This window comes from Pangasianodon hypophthalmus, chromosome 7 (assembly GCF_027358585.1).
Source record: "Pangasianodon hypophthalmus isolate fPanHyp1 chromosome 7, fPanHyp1.pri, whole genome shotgun sequence".
Classification (NCBI taxonomy): Eukaryota; Metazoa; Chordata; class Actinopteri; order Siluriformes; family Pangasiidae; genus Pangasianodon; species Pangasianodon hypophthalmus.
This window is the reverse complement of record NC_069716.1, coordinates 8,823,127-8,846,026: the sequence shown is the minus strand read 5'-3', so window position 1 is coordinate 8,846,026 and position 22,900 is coordinate 8,823,127. Positions and strand designations below refer to the sequence as shown.

General features: G+C 36.6%; 1 protein-coding gene across 2 annotated transcripts in view; it reads left to right on the top strand.

The window, feature by feature from the left end:
* The first annotated feature begins 1,707 nt into the window (after positions 1 to 1,707).
* nlgn3a (neuroligin 3a) overlaps positions 1,708 to 22,900 on the top strand; it is a 160,429-nt gene continuing 139,236 nt past the window's right edge. The window contains exon 1 of one of the 2 annotated variants that reach the window (XM_026940522.3): positions 1,708 to 2,026. The gene's annotated coding sequence lies outside the window, so the exon portion shown is untranslated. The remainder of the gene's footprint in view (positions 2,027 to 22,900) is intronic. The other variant, XM_026940523.3, reaches the window with a different exon arrangement.

Here is a 22,900-nt window from a genome sequence, read left to right as displayed (position 1 = left end):
CACTTCCACAGAGTGACCACTAATTTGCATATCCTTGTTATTTTATTAGCATAAGTGGCTGTTGTCAATAAGATATGCGTTTACAGGTTGTCCATGCCGGCATATGTTAAACCAGCAGATTAGCCTATATTTGTTTTACGTTCCTTTGTGTTTACCATTTTATGAAATGCATTGGGATTTGTTACCCCCACTAGTTTTTCTCCTATTCAGCTAGACTGTAGCTAACCACCAATTTACCAATTTGTTAAAAAAAATGACATGATGTTCATTAATAAATAAATAATCATACACATTGCCTAATAACTGTGATATAAGAGGAATAAAATGCGTATTGCCATGCTGTTATAGGAGAATACTCCAGTTTGGTGTGGTAACAGTAACTCCACTTTGTGTTGGGCTGCATCACACAACTACAACATTGATCATTTTCCTATTACAGCACACATCAATTTGTTCTATTCTTTACTTAAATAATAGACCAGCATTGAAGGTTATACTGTGGTCCTTAGGTGTAGCTTTTGGTATCACTGAAGAACCACAAAAACACAGTCAAATTGTGTCAAATTCATTTCCACAGAAAAACTAAACACAGCTACAAAGCAACCGTGAACTGAAGCCATTAGGGGTGTAATGATGCACTGTGCCAAGATGACTCACGATGCAAAAATGTGACAATGTGCATCATGGAAATGTGTGATACATTGTGGGAATCATTCTGTTAATTATGCATCTCATGCAATTGAACTGTTTGAACACCAGAGGTCCCAATCTGCGCAACACATAGAGTTAAAATATATAGAGAGCGCGTTGGTCACATGATGCTGGTCGCATTCTTTCATGGAGAGCCTGCACATTACCAGGAATCATCATAACATTTAAAAAGAGCTCTTCAGTAGATTTCAAACGACACCAGCCCTGCGCCGCTGCAACCTACAGTGCTCGAGAATGAGAGTGCGGAAGTCAGGCATTTTAGCCGACTTTGGAGCTCTTTTTCTGGTTAAAATGATGCCTAGGGCACTGCTACAGACCTCATGTTTCAACTGATCATCTTCCCTAGGTCAGAGACAGATTTTTGGGAGAATTTATTTATTTATTTATTTATTTATTTTTAAGATATGGTGAAGCTGTAGTACATTTCGTTTATAATATTCAACTGCTGTTCATAGCTATTTTTTTTTATTTAGTTAGTTTTATACAGATAAAAATGCACATTGTTTTGCATTGTTTATGATTCAGAAATAAGTAAGGAGCATTTCAGTCACAATTTTTCTTCATTCAAATTTTGTTCCAAAAAATTCTGAGAATCGAATTGAATCGAATAGAATCGAATTGTGAGGCCAGTATCATGAATCGAATCGACTTGTGACCGGAGTGTATCATTACACCCCTAGAAGCCACAATAACAAGACCTGAAATGTTAAAGTAATTAGAAATCAAGGCCATTAACACACACACTGAAGCTTCTTAAGGAAAAGAGGAGAGAAAGAGAGAGAGAGAGAGAGAGAGAGAGAGAGCTTGGTCTTCATAAATATGTACGTTATTCTCTTTTTTTGGTCTAAAAAAAAAAACGTCGGTAATTTGTTTAATTGTTCTGAAAAGCTGGTTTAGCATCCACCCTGTATCTTGCGTGAATATCACGGGCGCGCGCACATGGTTTCCTTGGTAACTCGCGCCTGCGTTGGCGTTCCCGAAAACAGCGAATAAGGTGGCGCGTGTCCGTGCGGCGCAGCGCGCTCCCGTGAAGACCGCGCGGGGAGAGAGACTTCAAGAACGAGCAAGGAAACGGAACACGGAGAGAGAGAGAGAGAGAGAGAGAGAAAAAATCACGAAATGCGCCCGGAGGGTAAATGAAGGATGTTTCCTTCCTTCGGAAAAACGACCTTATGAATTTGTGTGAGGTGTCGTAAGGGGGGAATCTTAAAGAACTGCGTAGGATTACGTGTTAGTAGTGCAATAGAGCCGGGTATTTTTTTGGGGGAAAGAAAATATCAGGAATGGAGGCTTTCATAATAGTTCACCAAAGCAGGTGAGTCGTATTTGTGTGTTTATTTTATTTTATTATTTTTTTAATTTGCAAAGCACGAATCCAAGTTCAGCTATATTAAGTGTTTCATCTGATTTAAACAAGAAGTAGAAAATAATGGTCGAGTTTTTAAGTGATGTAAATCAGACGTTCATCAGAACACACAGGGGTATTGAAGGCAGCATGAAGACAGCGGTTTACTGGTGCGTCCAGTTAAATGTGTCAGATGTGATGTGATGTGATGTGGAAAAACATGGATTTTTTATTACGAGTCCCTCAAAGTTACAAGGGGAATCGTTATGATGCGCCCACTGCGTCTGTTTGCTGGACAGAACTACCTCTAGCTCCATCTTTACATCTTTACAGACATCACTAACCCTCCTAGCCTCCATCCACACTGGGCAACAGTTGTTTACATGCAGAGCAGTGTTCCTTATGTCCATCTACAGTGATGTTATGCATAAGACCATGAGCTTTATTTGGTTTTATATCTATACACAACAACAACAACAACAACAACAAAATAAAGCTCGTGCTCTTATGCATCACCAGAACATCCTGAAGAGAGACATAAATAATCATAAATATTCGTTGTTAAGGATCTTCTGGTGATGCACGAGCTTTATTTTTGTTGTTGTTGTTGTTGTTGTTGCTCATGGTCTTATGCATAACCTCATCGTAAGCAGTGTTTCAAATATTGAAAAATTTCCTATGGATTTCATGTATGTATTTATGGTATTGTTTCAGTTACAGTGTTAATAATAATAATAATAATAATAATAGTAATAATAATAATATGTAATGCTCATTTTAATTGTTTGCTTGTTTATTTATTACATTTTTTTTTTGGTGTGTGTGTTGTAGACTAGCTAGAGCTCGACAGGTCAGTCTTCAGTCTCCACAGATGTAGACACAAGTATGTAAAGGCTAGGTTGAAATCCATCCTGCAGGGGGCTTTGTGACCGCTTCGGTTTCTGAAATTAAGATGAAATTATTCCGATCATGCGTTCTGGTGTTGCGCCTATAGAACGGACGTGCAGTGTGCACGGTAACTCAACTACAACTAATTTGCACATCAGGACTACACCAGTAAAACAGAAAGCTTGGCACACGTTCGGATTCTGTAATGCATTTCCACAAGGTCGGGCAAAAGTAGCCGGTATGAACGGAGTGCCTCTGAAAGTCACTGCCGAATAATTAGTTTATATGTCATGGATGTCTTCCTGCGTACAGTTCGTTATCGGAGGCTTCGTTATCGGGGAAGATTTTAGCAGGAAGAAGGGGATTGCAAAAGGAGGGCAGAGTCGAGAGAGGAATAATGGGTGCCTCTGAGTTGTCATGGAGATATAGTGAATAAGCAATTGTTGCCTGTGAAGCTGAAGCATTAAAGGGATTCCTAGTGCCACTGCATATCCATCTAAGCCCTCAGTACAGCACTTGCTAACTGAATAACACAATCATCTACATAATGCAATCATGGACATCCATGCAGTTTCATACTATTTAATAGCTTTATGGATCTTGTACACATTATTCTATTAGAGTTAATCAAGTTGCTTCCTAAAGATGCTTTTTACACCACCCATATTGCACTTTTAAAACTAGTATGTATTTATGCTTAGGCATTTGGTGTCTTGTGAAGGATTATGCACGGTCTTGCTTTTCAATTTCCCCTCTCAGTGTATGTCTCTATTTGTATTCTCGCCTCACAGCCTTGGCCTTTTTTGAGGCTCCAGTTGATTTAAATTCATTCTGTCCTCACTTAGACCTGACTCACAATCACAGTTTGTATATATCTTATACATAATGTAATATATAACATACATAATTTCATGCAGGATATTGCAAACTCCTGGTGTGCACTCTTATGAGAAAAAGCTCTATTTTAATGAGGTTTCTTATTCAACAGTATAATGACAGAGTATTGGAACTGAGACAGCGCATGTCACTTAACCCTCAAGTTCACTGTTTAGCAACAAATGGTTCATCGACCAAGCCACCTAATCTGATCTGATAGCAATACAGTTCAACATTTGGTTTAAAACACCTAATATACTGTATGTGGTTGCTGAACTCCTGATGGCATATGCATGCTCTAGGCTTGTGTGATTTTCCCTGCATACAACATACCATTTTAAACAATTGTGATAAATGATTTAATCATCCAGAACGGATAATGAGTATTTGGACCATTTTAGGTTTAAAGAGAGTAGGGGAGAGCGTAATAGTACTATCAGCTGTACAGTCGGGAACTGCTTGCTGGCAGTGGCAATAGCGGAAGCTTAGCTGGATGGTAGATTTTTAGGTGATTCTGCAGTAATTCAGAGTAAACAGGAAAAAACATAACAGTACATTTTTGATGTAATCCTTTTACAAATCGACTGTCCACATGGCCGACATTTATGGCTGTGCTGCTGATGTGAATGCATCTAAAGTGTATTTAATCACTTTCACAATTAACATTATTTGTAAAGTGTTAGATTTGACAGTTTGTTGTAGGCCTATTTAATCTTTTAAGGTCAAAATTTTCGGATGAAAATGCTAATAAATATACAATAGTTAACTGATGATGTCTATTATATTATATTATATTATATTAATACAACTACACACATATATATATATATATATATATATATATATATATATATATATATATTATATATATAAATTATATCTAATTATGTACAATAACATTTAACATCTAATCAAGTGTAGTGTATGACAACAACAAAGAATTGCACCGTAGAAAAATGTATACTTATACGATTATCTACGTTGACTATACATTTATAAATTTTATTTCATATTAATGATATTCTTGATTTAACTGACAGAAAGTGAGGTGCGCTGAGTTCAGTCTAGGGCATGTGAGATGGGAGAAAGGGGCGGGGCTTCCAGGCGGTGTCAGTTAATATTGGAAAATTCAAAACACCTGCACATCATTCCAGATTCACATGCTGATTGGTTGATCTCCCATTTTATTGAGGAATAAAAGACTATTTGTTTGGTGTATTTTTGTGTGATAATTGCTAATCGGTCTGTACTAGCTTAAAGCTTAACAGGTCTGGTAATGTAATATAATCTGTAAGTTAGTAGATGTCATGGCAGTGTAATATCATGCTGAGACAATTATATCGTTATTTCACACAAGCCTAGTGTGCAAACAAATGCAAATGTAATTAAGAGACGGAGGTCACGTGGCCGGGACTAAACACATATTTGATCACCAGTCATTTCAAATACTTTTTTTTTCTCACTTTGTTATTCTCAAGTCAAAATGAACCTGAACATAATGTAACATTTGTATTATTTTTGATTGCTCCTGTTCATCCAAGCATAAAAAAGTCTAATGTTAAAAACATTGTCTTTTAGTAAACGAAGGTTCATTACCTGTCTCAGATGTGCTAGATGATACTACAGAGCAAAATCCTGGTCTGGCTAGAATACCTATATCCAAGTCTTATGATCTCACTTCTTTGTGTGGTATTAAAATTGGTACTGTGGCTGAGGAGGAGAAGCTTTATCATCTCAAATCACTCAGATCCCTTTGTATATTAATATTTTTGCTGTCGTCATTGTTTTTGGTTCTTTCATATCACCAAACTGGATGTGCAGAATCATTAAGGAAGCTAAATGGTTGCTCAGCTGCATGCAGCTTAGTCCCATCAAGAAGCCTTTAAGATCCATTTGTAAACACATGTTAATTGCAGAGAGACCTAATTCTTGCTGCCCATTATCGCCCCTGACTCTATTATTACAACAAATGAGTGTTTGCTAATGGCACGACATGCCCTCACAATTTTCACAGTGAACCTTACAGAAATGCATAAAACATCTTAGACTAAACATGTAGTGCAACTTATGAAGACTGAATTTGAAAGCCTGGCAGTAAGCTTTCAGTATAATTCTTACTCATTTATATTGCAGGATGTTATCAGTGTATTGATTCAGTCATTCATGAACCCATAGTAGGATAGTAGTAGGAATAGAAAATTACCATCATATATATATATATATATATATATATATATATATATATATATATGTGTGTGTGTGTGTGTGTGTGTGTGTGTGTGTTGGGAGGTGTTGGGGGTGGTGGCTGGGGGCAAAAGAATTAAAACACCTCTAAGTTAAAAACATAGATACATTCAATGGACAAGGTGGTGGTGCTGTCATCTCTTTCGACTCCTTTCCACTCCTGTGCATTTGAGTCAATAGGCTTTTGAGAAATTGTTGGCATCACCATAGCAACCCAGCATTGTAACTTGGAAAGGGTCCCACCTGTATTCCAAGAAATACATTTTACTGAATATTTATAACAACATGTTCTTTTTGGTTAGGACATCTGATCCACTTTAGTGTTTTATTCAGTTATATGTCCTGTCTTGTCCTGTGTGTGTGTGTGTGTGTCTTCTTTTGAATGAGTGATACTGAACTGACTTTGCAGATTGTACACCACAGAAGGTAACTCTTCGAGTCCATATATGGAAATCGTAGCAGCTCTGAATGGGTGTGCCTTTAAGACCGTAGATGCGAATATGTGGGAGTTTCTTTAAACGCGGTGGAGGCATTATATTTTCGGGTTGTCTGTGCATTCGTCCTTCCTTCCGTGCATCTATTTATACGGAATTATCATTATAACCAGCAGAGGAACTGATGAGAGCTTGGAATTGAGCCAAACAGGATCAAAGTCACAGCAAGGTCAAATAGTTTTTCTTCAATAACTTCCTTCCTGTTTGAAGTACAGTACTGTGCAAAAGTCTTAGGCACATGCAAAGAAATGCTGTAGAGCAAAGATGCCTTCAAAAATAATGAAACTAAATGTTTCTGCATTAAAAAAAATACTATAAAGAGCAGTAAACAGTAATAAATGAAACAAAGTCAATATTTGGTGTGGTGATCCTTCACCTTAAAAAAATAGTAGTCTCAGGTATTAGTGCAGTTTTATAAGGAAATGAGCTGTAAGTGTTACTGAGCATCTTGCAGAAGCAGCCACAGTTCTTCTGGAGACTTTGACTGTCACACTTGCTTCTTATTTCTGCAGCAAAACCCAGCAGCTTTCTTTATGTTTTTTGTCTGAAAAGTGTCTCTTATGTAACATGCTGCTTTCTTTACTGACATACAAACTTTTTTCTGTAGCATTTAATTTAGTGCTGGAAAACTAATTTTTGGAATCTAAAATGTTTTCGTACTGAATCAATAAGGTCAAAGTCATACAACAAAAATCTATAACAAAGTTTCTACTAAAAAAAAAAAAGGGTGCCTAAGACTTTTGCACAGTACTGTATATTTTAAGGATATTAGCGACGTACAAATTAGCAACAAGAAGGAATTGAATTGTTGGCAGTGGAGGCATCTCCGCTAACTCTGTTGGCATTGAGTGTGCCTTGTTTCTGGACGAATTTCATTATGAGTACATGTTTTTTGGTAGTCGTTGACACCGATGCAGAAATGAATAACCTAATTAATATTAAAAATCAGGGGCCTCTTGGAACATTATGTTTGTTGCTGCCATGTGTGGTGCTGATGATGAACTCCTCATGCTGAGTTTTACGTTTAAGATTTTAAAACTGCTTTTAAGCTCTATCTTTAATAGAGTGTGTGAAGATGGCTGACTTGAGTGCACAGAGCAGTATCAGCGAGTGCGGTCATTAAAAATGAGTGCACATTGCCATGAATTGCACCAAAGTGTATACCCAAAGCACGTGTCTCACTGCTCGGTGCTCGCGGTACTGAAGTGCTCTGCACACTTGCTTGATGCTCACAAATCCTTTCGTGTGTACAGTTCACGGCACCTTGCGCTCAATTTTAATTACCATTCTGCGCATTCAGCTCGGCCACCATCCCACTCTCTATTAAAATATTGTGAACAGTAAAGTTTCTCAGTCTTTATATACAATAAAACACATTTTTTAGCAAATTTAAGAGGCCAGCAATTTACATAATTTAAACAGTTTTAAAAAGCATTTTAATGAATTTGCAGTCATTTTTATGCATTTTCTCACAACGTTTTTTTTTTTTTTTTTTTTATCATAGCTTGCACTTACATTAAAAGTAAAATGCACCATCTTCTAGTTGAGCCAAATCTCAAACGGACTCATGGACTCCTATTTACTTTGTTTGCACCATATATAGGATATAAAATAATGGAGAAAAACACCCTTCCTAGTGCTGAGAAGGATAATGTAGAGAGACATTTGTGATTCAGCCCCAGTAAATGCATGACTGCTTGTGTGTTCTCCTTTTCAGTGTCATCTGCTAATGTTTGCTCTGTAATTTTCAGTAAAGATTAAAGTATTGGCACAGTTGGCTGTGTTTGGGAACATGGGCAGCCATTATGTGAAAGTTTGCTCTTTTTTTATTTTCGTTATGCATTAAAGTATTGTTATATTTGTATAAAGTCACTATGTTGTATGCTTACTTCACTCTATGATGCACTGTAATATTGTTAAATAGTCTCATTTCAAAATCATTTATTTGTATGTCACGTAGCTTTTTTTTTATTTGTTCCTAACATGTCTCAAAAGCCACACACACATACACACACACATACACAGAGGATATGCATAGCTGTAGGTTCACATTGTGCCCAAGCTGCTGGTTTGTGGAAAAACGCTGTTTGACTCCATATATGGAAGTCTTCCAAGCAGGAAAAAGCAAGTCATTGGTGATAAAATATACGCATGTGTTTTCACAATTTTATTAGCCAGTTAGCTAAAATGACTTAAAATGATTTTTAATTCATTTATGTTCAATAGTGACTTTATCATGGTTATGGTTGTCGTAGGTCTGGAGCATATCCCGAGAATTCTGAGTGCAATGTGGGAATTCCAGTCCACTGCAAGGCACTAGTACATTGCAAGGAATTTTCATATTCATATTTATAAAATTAAATCTTCCCTGTTAACGCTAACTAAACTGGCCAACATGAGTGGTTGTCATGATGGTTTAAAGGTTTACTATTGTAAGAAGGGGTTTAAAACAGGTTTAAAAAAATGGAAAAGCACTACTCTGACAGTTATGGAAACATTACCATATAACTCATAACCAGCGGTTTCACGATTACAGTTTCTCTGCCAGACAATAGCGTTTCAGGGTTACATAATGTTAGTTTACTCAAATCATGTGACATTAAATCACTCATTCTTTCTGCTTACTTTTATTAATCTTTTTGACAGACACTCACTGGACATTCTTCTTGTACCTCAAGGCCAGGTGTGTTTGCTTCTGTGGTACAGCACAAATATCTGTCATGACTTGATCGCTGGCCAGCTCTGCAGAAACTGGCTTAACGTAGCTTTAATACTAATCAGAATCTAATCAAGAGGTCAATGTAGTGGACAGCTGTCAGTGCAAGTGCTATAACAATGGATGCTATGTTACTTTACACATTAATGAAAGGTACACTACATTCGTTTTCCACTGTCTGTAAAAGGCAACAAGCAGTGGTACAGTGTGATACCTTGTTTTTCTATGTAGCTGTCAGAGTAACTGAGATTAAAAGAGCAGCAGCTCTTTTGTGTTTTTGTTTGATATGAACTTCTAATGAAATCTTTTCAGTGCTTCCTACAAATTTCTAAGTAAAGGCGGCTTTCACATTAATCCATTTGCATTCATTGAAACTCACCAACGGAAACCGTGAATACACTCCGGGACGTGCACGCGCACACACACACAGAGTTGACAGGTGGAGCGAGGAGGTGCATGCAATATGCCAGCTAAACACTGCTGCTTAACATTGGCCCCTACAAGACTCCAGAGACTAACTGTCAATGGAAAAGGTCAATGGGGCTAAGACTAGACTTAACAAGGATATATAATATGCACCTGTGCACGACAAAACAATCATCCCAGATTATTAGACATCTTTAGAAAAATGTCCATAAAGGTATTGGATTTTTACAAAACAAGCAATTAAGGAAACACATATGGTATCAAAGGTGAAAGACATGGACAATGTAGGCCCAACATGTCAAGGAAGAGCAACAGAGAAAATAATCGAAATGATTTGTGACAGTGTTTCACTGACCTTGTTTCAAAAGATTTCTTGTATTCACGTAAATGTGTCCCTGCAAAAAAAAAAAAAATAAAAATAAAAAAAAAAAAAATCAGCCTGCTGTCTGGAGTGTAGTCTTATTATGCAAATGAAACTTTCCCCTTTTTAGGATTCATATGAGAGTTGCCAACAGCCTTTATAGCAGACAAACCTCTGTGCAGTGAAGGTATATATGTACAGAATTTAACTGCTTGTAAAGTAGAAATTTAAGTGCGTCTTCCTGAATGATCACTTAGTTATATGCACATGCATATGTAGTGCAAGGAGGAGATAATTAGTAGGAATTTGACTCTTAAGTTGTAGCCACTTAAAATGCAAATGATCCCGAATTCTTCAGGAGTCTTAATCGGCCCACACAATGTCAATGAGCAGCAACTGCGAGAGCTGATACAGCAAAAATGAAATCAAAGCTTTTAAAGCCCAGACAAATTAGCATGCATCAGGAGATGCAAAGGAAGGAGGCCCATAAGCCTGTCATCTCTGTCAAAGGATATGGAATGATGAATGAGGCAAACAAAAATCCGTTCTGAAAGAGGTCTTTGGGTTCACTGCAAGACAGAACTCCTTAAATGTCAAAACACGATTTATTTTGACAAGTGGACCACCAACATTTGTATCTTAGCTTTGTAGAGAGTGTCGAATATAATTCGAGGCGAGTTGGTTTTTCAAATTGTAATCATTTCAAGCCTTGCAGCAGAAACACAATGTGATGGTTAACAATTCCAGCTGGAAACTTTATCAAAGATAACTGCAGCCAATTCTGGTGAATATTTGTTGTGTTTAAATTCTCATTATAATAAGGAATAGAAATGCAGCACAGTGTGAAGTAAATATTGCTCAGTGATAGTTATTTTAAAGGATACACCATGGATGTTGATTGAAATATAATAAAAATTGTAATATACTGGGTTGTCAGGAGAGTATTTTGATTTTCTATCTCTCTTTTTTTTACATTAAAAGTACCGATTTTTAACGAACTTTAAAACTAAGCACCCCTTTGCATAAAATCCTACAGATACAGGTCAAGAGCTTTGGTTATTGTCCACAACAAACATCAAAATGGAGAAAAATGTGATCTCAGTGACTTTGTCCATAGCATGGTTGTTGGTGTCAGTCAGGGTGGTTTGAGAATTTCAGAAACTCCTGGTGTCCTTGAATTTTCACACACATCAGTCTCTAGAGTTTACACAGAATGGAGCAAGAAAAAAAAAAACATCCAGTGAGGTGAGCTGTGATACTGTGGGCTGAAAAGCCTTGTTGAGGAGAGAGGTCAGAGGAGAATGGTCAGACTGGTTTGAGCTGCAAGGAAGACTAAAGTAACTCAAATAAACATTCACTCTTTACAACCATGGGGATCAGCAGAGCATTTTAGAATGCACAACATTGAACCTTGAGGAGGATGGGCTTCAACAGCAGAGGCCCACATCTGGTTCCACTCCTGTCAGCCAAGAAAGAGAATCTAACTACATTAAATTAATTTTTGAATAAAAGTACTATTTTCTTTTTTCCCTTAAAAGTCGTCGTACCTCCAAGTACCCCTAGAAGTAGACATACAATCATTTGAGAAGCACTGCTGATAAACCTCTAGAAAAGTTACACTGCCCAAAAAGTGAGACAGATCATTTTCTTTATTTGTACAATACAGCAATTTATACAGACATTTCTTCAATAATTTTTATCCAAAAGAACTATTCTCACCGAAGTACACAATGTAAATAGAACTATTATTTGACTTCAGGACTATTAAAGGTACTGGTATGTTTTGAGTTGTGTTATTGGCAAAGTCATGTCTCTTAACAGCTGCCAAGTTTAAAACTGGAGCAGCTATTCCTTTTTGCATTATGTGCAATTTGCCATTTCATCTTTAGTTTCTTTCTTCATCCATCATTCATGCCAGTGTCCTCTAGAAATCAGCTCTAATTATGATTACAGCATGGCGGGATGACTGGAATTTCGGCAGCTCCTTAAAATCCTGTCCTTCCATCCATATGCATTTTACGTTTGTTTGGTTCTTTATCTGGGGAATGGAGCAGAGAATAGACAAGCGAGGATGGCCATTGTGCTCCGCAGTCCTTGCGATAAATTAGCAAAGATAAGGCCCAGAGAGACCACATCCGGAGGCTATCATTGATCCCTAAGGACAGGCTTTTAAGAAGCTTACTAAAAGCTGCAAGCTAGAAGATGTGCTTTTAGTCCACTGTGAATGGGCTACATTGAAGAACCTTTCTTTAAACCTATATATAGGACAATCATCAACGGTCTAATCACATTCATGGTCTAAATAGGTTCAAATGGGTCAGCGGAGCATGCATTTCATTAATATGACTGAATTGATGAAAAGAGAAATAAATAATCAGAGGACAGCTAAAATGTATTGTAATACTGTAATGCATTTGTAATAGCCACTGGAAATCCCACACTAGTACACTAGTACTAGTTTTGTGTGTATGTGTATGTGTGTGTGTGTTGCATATCAATTATACAGCTGTTGGTTTATTTTAAGTAAATCTTTCCATGAATCCCTCACTAGGGGAATACAGTAGCCACAAACTGATAGCACAGGGGAGGCAATTAGCTCCAGACTGTGTGCGATTCTTCTCCGCCCTTCTCTTCCCTGCCGGGAAGTCCGGTTATAGTTATAGGTCTGCTCCATCACTCAGAAATAACAGACAAAACCCTCACAGGCATGTCATACAAGACAACAGAGAAGTGGGTCAAGACATAACGATCCGTGTTGTGCCTGAATAACACAGACGTGGGTTGTTCAGGTCACGGCTACTGGTGAAGCTTGCAACGCATCTGAGATTGCGCATTTAAATAAATCAAATCTCCAAAGCAGCATGGCCAATATTGGTGGAGGAAGAAATAATATTCTAGAATGGCTAAAGGTGCATTAAAGTTAGAAAGGGTCACTTAGAATTAGACTCTTCTTACTTGCCAGAACTGTTGAGTGAGCTCACCCTGGGAAGCTGTGAATTAACGTCTCAAGATAGGAATATTAGCACAGTGGGAAAACACTGCACAAGGACCCTTATGTGAGCTTATAGACTCATTCTCATACATGGTGACAGTATGTTTGGCTTTCTCTTATTCTCCCAGGGCGTAGGATTGATGGAAGAGCATTTGATTGTATTCACCCAACAAGAAGCTTTCAATCTTCCTTCAATAGGTTAATGAGATACCCATGGGTGTCATTATAGTACGGCAGCGGCAGACAGCGATGAATCAGCAGAATGAAGAGAAGATAGAGAGACAATGCCCGATAGTGTAGGAGCTTGGGAAGAAAATGGGGGAATCCAATTCAAAAGAATAATTTGAGTATGTCAGTTAGCATAGCTAGGTTTTGTGAAGGAAATCAGAAAAATAAAGGGTACACATTTAAACATGAATAAAATAGCGCTACGTAAAATAAAATGTAATATAAATAAACATATACGGTCCCCTCCGAAAGCAAGGCCAATTCTTTTGTTTTTGCTATGCACCGAAGACATTTGGGTTTCAGATCAAAAGAAGAATATGAGATCAGAATTTTAGCTTTAATTTCCTGATATTTACATCAAGATGTGTAAAACAACCTACAACAGTGGCAGACCACACTATATTTAGGTGAGCAACAGTATAGGAACAGATCATCTTAAAGTATATTGAAGTAAAGAACCCTTTATATTTGGTTGCAAATCTCTTGCTTGCAATAACTGCATCAAGCCGGCGACCCACTGGCATCACCAAACTGTTGCATTTATTTTTTTTTTGTGATGCTTTTCCAGGCTTGTACCACCAAGTTCCTCCCAATTAGATTGGATGTATTTCTCTGTAAATTAGCAGACAGAGTGTTTCTGTAGATTTCTGAATTTATTCTGCTGCTACCCTCATGAGTTCCATCATCAATAAAGATTAGTGAGCCTGTTCCAGAATCAGCCAAGCCTTGACACTACATCCACTGTGCTTGGCCGATGAGCTCGTATGTTTTGGATCATGAGCAGATCCTTTCTATCTCCGCACTTTGGCCTTTCCATCATTTTGGTAGAGGTTAATCTTGGTTCCAGAACGTTTGTGGCTCATCTCTGTATTTCTTTGCGAATTCCAATCAGGCCTTCTGACTTCTTACTGCTGATGAGTGATTTGCATCTAGTGGTATGGCCTTTATATTTCTGTTCTTGAAGTCTTCTTCAAATGGTGGATTGTGATACCTTCACCCCTGCTCTGTGGAAGTTGTTGGTGGTGTCTCTGATATTTTGGGGTTTTTCTTCACAGCTCTCACAATGTTTGTCATCAACTGCTGTTGTTTTCCTTGGCCAACCTGTTCCATGTCTGCTTGTTAGTACACCAGTGGTTTCTTTGTTTTTCAGGACATTCCAAATTGTTGTATTGGCTCTGCCCAATGGCCTGATTTTCCCTCTTTTCTCAGCTTCAAAATGGCTTGCTTTTCTCCCAAAGACAGCTCTCTGGTCTTCATGTTGGTTTATCCCTTTTAACAACAAATGCAGTCTTCACAGGAAAAACCCAGGGCTCAGACCAAGAGTAGACATTCAGAGCTATTAACTGTTTAAACAATCAACCTAACAAGACACACCTGGGCAACAAGAAACACCTGGGTGGGTTCAAATAAAAGGTGCCATGTTCTAAGTTGTTTAAGCGATGATATTTCTTATATTTGTTCATCGTGTCTAGTTTGTTTTTGCTGTTTTTCTATTATCATAGCTTTGAAGCTTATTAGGCATTAGCTACTTAGGATAGAGGTCTTTGTTATTTTTCCATGTGCCTTGGCTATGGATTGCTCTTTGCTGGACTTATCTCTGTTTCTTTAATTTTTTTTGCTGACAGTGATGGGCAAATGACATATGACATGTGACATATGATGTGCTTGATTTGAATGCTTTTTTTCCCCCTCATAGCCTATAGAATGCTTTCTAAGTAGCAAGACTAGACAGACATGTCACACTCCCACGTTTTGCCTTGTGCTAATGTACAGTATCACTGATAAGGAAATCCAACCAACATTTATATATTACAGAAAGGAAGAAACTAACCGTTAATCATATTCTGAACATGTTTTTACTCCATGACTCACATATCCTTTTATTCTCGTATTATCCTCTTGCCATACCATAGAATTACTGGATATCACACTGTTGGGGGATGACTCTGTGGTATTATATGGATTTAGGCTGTTCTGGCAAGCTGGAGTATTGTTTTCCTTGTTTTTCATCCGGATAGATAATGGGTATCCTGGGCTTTGCTGGAAATCCGGTTGAATTCTTTTCTCACATATCTAGTGCTTAAATGTGTCCTCAGTGAGATTGAATTGTAATTAAAGCAGATAGGATAAATCTGCTCTGGATCATATCCATACTGCATACCAGCTAGCTGTTTCTGCAAAAGATTATATTCCAACATGTCTGAAACGACAAATTAATAGGACACTGAAATTTCAGCCAGAAAATTTTTCAAGCCAAATTGACTACAGTTTTGTTTGGGGGAAAAAATTGTAAAGTAAATCTAAAAAATATAACACATTGTAAACATGTAAGCAATGAAACACAAAATAAAAGAAAATAAGCCCTACAGCTTCTCATTAGTGTTTGATTAGCTGGTATTATAGAAATGATATATTATTAGAACAAGCACATTAATATAAATCTTAAATCATATCTATTGTCAGAGTTGTGCTATTGTAGAAAATTAATCAACACCTTCAGTTTGAGAATTCAGTAGCACTGTGGTATAAATAGGTATGATTAGTTGTAATAAGTTGTAAAATGATGTGTCATTTTGTACATGCATAAATCACATTTTTGGATTTACATTACTTGTTATGTCACTGTAAAATAATACAATTAAGAAATGAAATAAAAATAAATAATAAACATAATAAAAGACAAATAAAAATAAATAAATAAATAAAAAGTAGGTTCAAAATGTATTTTTACCCAGCTGTCCGAATGTGTCGTTGTTAATGGATTTGAAATGCTGATTATATAAAAACACACTTATTCTAATTTCTAAATAGTCTGATATGATATTGGCACATGACCACCATTTTGAGTCATGTAAAGTAACAGAGTATATTTATGATTTATAATATAAGGTAATCATGTTGAGCAGGATGTAATAAATGTACGTCCAGACATTCTATTTACTAGAGGTGCCAAATCCCAGAAGCCTAAAGCTGTAGGAAATTCAGGGTTTTTAATGAATAAAAAAACATCAGACTTATTAGTGAACTAACCATAATCATTGAGGAGGCAGATCTGGTGTGTTGGCGGTGTAAAAAATCCATATAATTATGTGGATTTCGGTATCCATGCCAAAGAGAAAATTACTGTGTAATAAGGAAATGATCAATCATAACTTCAGGCATATTTACACTTATGTATATAAATGTGCTTTCAGATTACCTTTTCGTAGCACTACCTCAGTTAAATACAGGTTCAAATACAGATCCAGCGTTTTCCCAACTTCTAATACTGACTGTTCAAGTCATGTTTACATGGCTTCACTTTCCCCTTGATTCTGGATTTATTGGATCAACCATAAAGTCCATCTGTGCCCAAAATCCAGGAACAAACCAGCTTTAATTAATGCATCACATAATGATGACAATACATGTACTGACATAAAGAGAACATTATATGGAGTTATATGGAGTTATATGGAGTTTTTCTGCTTATCGATTTAACGTTTGAACAGTTACTTGATAAAAAAAAATTAAGAACCTGCCATTAAGATGGTCATGATATGACTCTGTCTTATGCTAAAATAGAACCATCCATCTCAAGATGACAAGAAATTGGAGCTAGATTATTTCTCCTCTTGAAATGCTACCTCTTAAAATGAATTTACCATATGTTATTAATATAAACACTTCATTCCTATTGTCTCTCTGGACATGATATGAGTACAGTATGAGAACATGATTAATATGTTTAAAGACAGAAAGGGGAAGTATATTTGCATATGGGATTTAATGCCGCAGAATCTAAATTAGCATAAGATTTTTTCTTTACACAGCTCTAGGAACCAAGCTGGAAGGGGCATATCTAACAATAATGTTGTAAAACATTATTATATAATTAGACAATATGTCATTACTGTCGCCAGATGACACCATGGCTGAATAGTGGCAAACAGGCAAAAATGACAAAATGGGTTTCAACCAAAATTGGGGGTTTCTGCCTATAACATACTTTATCATTTATATATATATATATATTGCATTGAGTCTGCTGTTTTAAGTGTTAGCTTTACTAGTTACCTGTGCTTTCCTCATGCAGTCAGTGTTATTCTTTTTTATGCTTTTGGTTATAAAGTTATAACCAAAAGCATAATAAACACAGACATAAACCTAATAGATTCAGCTTCTAAGCAGTATAAAGTCCAGCTGTCAGATTCTCCATGATACACACACGCCGTCGCTGTAGAGATAGCAGCAGACAAAGTTGTAATATTATAATGAACGCTAATAATAATGTGATATAGTGTGTGAGCAGTGACCAGTCTAGTCGAGAGCGATGATGACGCCAGTCAGGGCATTTCCTGTTTGGCATTTCCTGTGTGTCCGATATTTACCTCATGATTAGAGACACTTGATGTGGATGATGCTTATGATCAATGTGATAACTAGTTTTTTTTTTTTTTTTTTTAATTGTAAACATTTGATTATTGGGATAATAAAGAGATGGCATCAGAGTTATTGAAGACTCCAAAGCTAGTTTATAATGTAAATATAGTGAATTTTAATAATCTATAAAGGTTATTTGCCCTTTTAAAAAAAGGATAAAATTATTAAATGTGGGCTTTATGGGAGGGACTTCTGAAAAAAATAAAGGTGTGTATAGAGATAGGCATAGCTTCTAGGGTAATATTTATTGTTTTTATGCTTTATTTGTCATTAATGCACTTTAAATGAATATAAAGCATTTGCTTTTTGACAATTGGTGTGTTGGTGACTTTTAATGAAATCGGAATGGAATATTTAAATGCATGTAACCAGGCTTTAAAATGATAGAACTTGTGATTGAGATATATACGCAAAAGAGAAACATATTTCAGTTCAGGAAAACCTTTGTGAAATTTTCAGGTCACTACACGATTGTATGTCTCACCATTAGTGTGCTGTCAAGACAGTTTGCATGAAATCAAACAATCTGTCGGGCTATTCGAGTGTATTTTCACCTTACATTTGTATTACGATGTCGTACCACACCCAATATTGGTGGATGTGTCCTTACCTCAGAATCGGGGTTATTTTAAAAATAGAAAGCTTGCCTTTAGTGCTTAAAATGTGTGCGGTGATGAATTAGTAGTTCTGGGTCAGTGTCACAGTGGTCTGGGTGAAGGAGACAAGAAAATAGAGTCATTAGAGAAACTCCCAAGACTCTGTCTGTCTGGCATAGAAACTGCCTGTGAGTGGGTGCAAGAAAGTGTGTGTCGGTGCATGAAAGAATATGTATGCATTTCCATTACATTTACACCTGGATGTGCTACAACATCTCCTATTATCTGCTCACAGAGAACCAGCCCAATCGATGCAACCTAATCTTTACTTTTCATAAAGAAATGGGCAGTTGACATAGCTGGGCAACAGAAGGATCAGATACAGCATTTTATAAGCAATGAAAACACCTTTAGCCGAGGATATATTATAAGCACCCATTTCACTTCGAGTCCATGGCCACATCAATGGTAATGAGAGAATCCATATCCCACAAAATGGCTGTGGAATACTAATTTGCGCCTGGCCACATTACAACAGCTACAGGACATCGTTTAGCCATTTTCTATCCAATACTTCACCTCGGTTTCTACCTTAACCTTGAATTACTTCCACCCCCTTGGCTAACAGAGGGCTGTCTAAAAGCCACCTGTGAAAATTTGAGGGTGCCCAAGGAGTGTATGTTTTCAGAGCTATAATGGTAGTAGACAGCTCACTTCTGAAGAGTGGAATAGCAGGCTAGAGAAGGCACTCTGCAGAGAGTATTGTAGAGGAAAAGAGGAGTAAAAGAAAGATAGAAAAGAGGGACGATTGACAAGGTTCACTGCACAGCAGCCAAGCAGAAGATGGCTAAGCTAGGATTAGCCTCTGGACATGTGCAAACAGATGATAAAATCGAATGCACCAGCCTGGATGCCTGGACTTTTCCACAAAAAAAAAAAAATTGCCTGAATTTTAGTATTGTTCATGGACCTTTATTAAGTTTCCATCATGATTTGGAAGTGTGTATCTACACTTGCAGCTAAGTGGGAGGAGTGGTCACTTGCAGCACAAGGGGAAGATTTATTCACTCTTTGCAGAGAGCACAGTGTAATTGCCTTTGCAATTTGATCTATTTAATTTGTGATATCGACTAATAAGTATCTTCTTGAGTGATAACTAATTGGTTTGCTCATTAGCTAGCCTGTTATCTAACCAGCTAGCAAAATAAGATAGTAAAGTTACATCAGCAGTCTTGTCAAGTATTTGGCAACATAAAATTCAGTGTAAATGTAGGGAGTCAAATATTAAGCTTTAGATAGATAGATAAATAGTAAGTACACTATTACATGTACATTTGCACTGCCATTTTCTTCCTGTTTTGAAAAGGAAATTGCATTCGATTACAATAGATTCCAGGCAAATTGTATCCTTTAGGCCTCTGTTGGCTTATCTAAGAAACGTCACTTGATCGAGCTAACAAACTAATTAAATTTTTGAATACCCTGAAGGCAGGAGGGACTCCCTCAAGGAGAAATAGCAAGGGGAAGTAGAGAAACACATGGTAAAAGCAGTACTGGAACACATCTTTGACCCTAATGTTAATGTTATGGGATAAATGAAACCAAGTGTCTAAACATAATGCTTATAATAAATATTTCTTCATACTGGAGTAAGTAATTTTAATTGACTTAACTCTTTAGTAATGCCTATTACTGTATTAATTAATAAAGTAAGGAATAAAACATGATGGGACACGCTGTTATAGGAAATTAATCAATGCCATGGTGCTAGGATGCCACACCAAAGTTGATTTTCTAATAACAGCACATCCTGAAGTGTTTTATTCCTCGTATACCACAGCAATTCGCCAACACTAACCATTTTCATTCCTCCCTCGCTAGGTGCGTTCTCTCAGGAATGAGTGGTTGAATGTTTGTAGGATTTATATGGAATTATCATTGTGACCAGCAGATGAACTGATTTTGGAATAGACCCAAACAGGGTCAAGGTCACAGCAAGGCCAAATGTCTGAAATAGTTTTTCTTCAATAGCTTCCTTCCCATTTAAAGTATATTTCAAGAGTATATGAGGCATACAAATTAGTAACAAGAAGGACGAGTTGACAGTGGAGGCACTACCATCAACTCTGTTGGTATCAAGTTCTCCTTGTTTTATCTATTAAGACATGTATGTTTTATCCATTTAATTACATTAAATTACATTTAATGTTAGGGAACCATAGCAACACTTAACACATTCTTTTCAAATCCGTTTAATGGAGTATTTGCCATACAAATCCCTGTGTAAGTTGTTTCAATCGAAATAATAACATATTAGAATTAGTGAAACAAAAACTATCGTCAGAGCTGCTATTACAGAAAATTAGTCAAACCAATCAGATTTGAGAATTCAGCAGGTAGTTAATGGTTACTAGGCGTGTTACTTATCTGTTCAGTAATGCTTACTACTGTATTTAGTAATATTCATTAATTGTAAAGTGTTGCCATTATTTATTTTCTTTTTTTAATTGTCTTTCTTTGGCACACACATCTCCACATTACATAGTTTGTGTGCCAAGTCAAATCAGGAGGTAAGCTGACAAGTACCAGACATGTCATATTTTAAAAAGTGTGTAAAAATACTTTTATCTTTTTGGCAAACTGAGACACAAGGGTTCTGTTTGTGCGGCTTTCTCTATTTAGTTTCTAAATCCATATTGACTTATCAATGACTGCTGAAGAAAGCAAAAGTGTAACCTTTCAAGCTTCTCATGTGCCATCTTTAATCTGCTCCTTTTTTGGGTGAAAGTAAATGCATTGATTTAAAGTAAGCTTTAAAGTAAGCTGTCTTAAATTACGTTTCAAGCGTATTGATTTTTAGTTGTTAAACTGGAATCATACACAAATTACTTCTTACTCATTAAAATTATTCTAATATCAAATTGGTTACACCGCTATAAATGGTACACCCTGGTCTGCTTCTCTATATGGCACATTTATCTATTATTTATGCATTATAGATATATTCATCAATAGTGATTTCCAAAAAAAAATGTCCAAACACTATGTGATACAAAGGACCAAAAGATTTAAAGTTTTAACAATGACTAAAATGAAAGCAAAAACTTTGGAATTACCAACATAACAAATAGATACTGTACATTGTGTTACGTTGAAATATTTGTATTACAGGGCTAATAAATAAGAGCCTTGATCCTACAAATGAAATTTTGAAATTTTGGAAATGGGGCTATTTGGACCTAAAAAGAAGCATTAAAAGCCAATGTGATCTTGTTTGATGTAGTTCTGAATGTTTCAAAGATAAAGCATTTACCACAAGGGTTATAGTATATATAAATATAAATATAAATTATAAATATATTCTTACATACATACATGTATGCGTACATGCATACATATTATCCTAACCTGTGTGGTTATAATGATAATAACCTGTGTGGTGGATCGCTTATTCCAAAGTACAAGAATTTAAATAATCTTACAGCGATTTGTTTCCTCACGGTCAAAATTTGCCATGGAGATTAAGTCTGTAGATACTCCAACATACACATTTCCTATCAATGTGAAGTTTAACCATGCATAAACGTGTCTCTCTTTACCACTCCTGTATTTTCAAACGAGAAAAGCAGAGTCCTGAATCTTAAAACAAAGGATGTGGGAAATGTGGAGTGTTTCTCAGGGGAATGTTCTTGGCTTTGTCTCTCCTTGGCCCATTTTCCTCCTTGCTGGCACATAAAGAGAGAAAAGCTACAGCACAAGACACAAGACAGGGACTAGTTGATGCACGAGTAGATCTGTGAAACACCAACAGAGCCTTAAATCAAACCGGTGACCTGAAGTTCGTATGTATTAAAAAAAAAAAAAAAAAAGTCAAGCAGCATTAAAGGCATTTTACTTTCAGTGTCTTTGAAACTGGATGTCCAGCTGCTATGAAATGACGCAAATTCTGCAGCTAAAAACAATTTGAGTCCAGTGTTTATATAGCTTCTAAAGGTAAGTAGTTAAAAAATTATATAATGCACTAATCAGTGTGAAAATTGGTCATTTGATTTAAGTTACATTGTAGGCTTTGTACTAGCTTCGATGGCAGATTAGCAAAGCAAGCTAACTGTACTAACTACTCTATGTATACTCACCAATTTTTGCTACTTCCTTCCATGATATATTTCTTTGCAATGTCACTATACACATTTAAGGTTGTATATGATGAAACCATGGTTATATTTTCATTTTTGTGCAACAAGCAGTAAATGGGGACTAACTGCAGGTAGGAACTTAGGAAAGTTGTGAGTGGGAAATTGAAGCCACACATGCCATAGGATTACTCCAAGGAATTATTTGAGCTGATTGTTCAGATTTGTCGCTTTGTCTAATTTGCACAGAATTGAGAAAAATCTTAATTCAGTGTTGCTTGTCGTGCTGTCATTTTGTCGCTTGGCACTGTCGCTGAAATCGCAGTTCCATGTTTAGAAAAGGAACGGTCACCTGACGCCCTGATGCTAGTGTGGACATACTGTAGGTTAACACAAGCTATAGCCACTGAGCATTTGAAATATGGTTCTATGTAATGATTAGTATGTGCAGTTACATTATAATTACAG